Genomic DNA, 1,672 nt, shown 5'->3' on the forward strand with positions numbered 1-1,672 from the left:
TAGTATTTTACTTTGTCCCTATGGGCCCCAAAGCGCTTTACACTACATTCAATCATCCACCCATTCACACACAGGTGATGGCAAGCTACATTGTAGCCACAGCCACCCTGGGGCGCACTGACAGAGGCGAGGCTGCCAGACACTGGCGCCACCAGTAGGCAACGGGTGAAGTGTCTTGCCCAAGGACAACGACCGAGACTGTCGGTTGTTGGTTGTCGGTCGATATAAAGAAAACAACTGAATCGACAAGATGTTGTTTAATAAAATGAACACTTTTTACTCTTTCAAAGTTCGGCAATCTGTTAAACCAACTTCCTGTTGTTGTTTACAGTTCATCCATCACAGATGAACGTTCTCACCACAGTTTTTACTGGTTTGTCTAATAACAGTGATCATGTTGTGAGAATGTGTTTGCTTTGTGCTCTGTGGTGAAGAGTGTCAGTCTGCAGTGGAAGAAGATGGCAGCTTTGTGGTCGTCCACCTGCATCTTTCTCAGAAACACAGTTCTTTGTGGTCACTCAGTGTTTCACAGCAGAGGTGTTAAGAGGAGAAAAAAAAACTAAGAAGATGCTGCGGTTTATAAAGCAGAACATCAGTGGCATGTAGTTCCTCCTGTTCATGATACATCACAGTTCTCAGGTTACTGAACCGTGTGAAGAACAGAAAGAAAGTTTTACATGTTTTTGTAATTTGTTCACTGTATTGGACGATAAACTCCACTGGGAAGTCACACAAACAGTGTTGTGCAAATTCATCTGGTTACAAATGTGACCCTTGCAAAGGTTGGCACTGTCATGGACTCTCGTGATGAAACATTAGAAACAGTAAAAATGTTTTACTGTGTGTAGCTGCACTGGTGTAGTTGTTGTACCTTCAATGATTTTTGTTTTCATTTTGCAGATATTTATTTTGTAGTTGTGGTCTACTCAGCAGTGAGAACTGAAGACGTCAGTTATGGACAAACAATCATCAGAACAAGGAGGCCCAGGTACAGCTGCTCTTTATCTTTAACTTTGCATAGAGACAAGATAGCTGCTCACCCTGTTTGCATCCATCATGCTAAGATAAGCTGATCAAACCTCATCCTGGATTAAACTCAGAGCTCTGTCCCAGTTGAACTGGGACTGTGTGTGATGCAGAGAGGTGGAGATTGGAGGTCTTGATTGAACTACAAAGCTTGTAATCATGTTTCCTGTTGTTTGAACTGTGTGTGTTTGTGTTCAGACTTTAAACCAGAGCCAGACGTTGTCTACTCTTCACTGAAGTAGTCCACCAGTCCAACCACTGACGTCCAGCTGCTGGTCTCTAATTGGTCCCCCCAGCATCTCAGACCAGAGTAAAAAAAGAATTATCAAACACATTTTTATATGTTTTATGTCATTTTTTTGTTTATTTTTTATTGGAATATTTAATATTTTTTAGGCTAAGTGAGTAATGTACAAAGGGCCTATACACCAGTAAAGATTACTTAGTGATATCATAACTCAGAATGTCTTCAGTAACCAACACAATGTGGTGATAAGTATAACAAAGTTAGAAAATCTGCATCTGGTTAAAAGGAAAAAAACACATAAACATGAAAGAGTTTGCCAGATTTGTGCTAAATGAAATAGCTGGAGTAGTGAATAGAGAATATATAGAGAGTAGTGCTGGGCGATATGACGATATATAT

General features: G+C 40.4%; 1 long non-coding RNA gene across 1 annotated transcript; it reads left to right on the top strand.

The window, feature by feature from the left end:
• Positions 1 to 753: 753 nt before the first annotated feature.
• On the top strand, positions 754 to 1,345 carry LOC120437538. Its single transcript, XR_005611209.1, has 2 exons — positions 754 to 988; positions 1,225 to 1,345. It is a non-coding gene; the product is annotated as an uncharacterized LOC120437538 (long non-coding RNA).
• The last annotated feature ends 327 nt before the right edge of the window (positions 1,346 to 1,672 follow it).

This window comes from Oreochromis aureus, linkage group 3 (genome assembly GCF_013358895.1).
Source record: "Oreochromis aureus strain Israel breed Guangdong linkage group 3, ZZ_aureus, whole genome shotgun sequence".
Taxonomy (NCBI): Eukaryota; Metazoa; Chordata; class Actinopteri; order Cichliformes; family Cichlidae; genus Oreochromis; species Oreochromis aureus.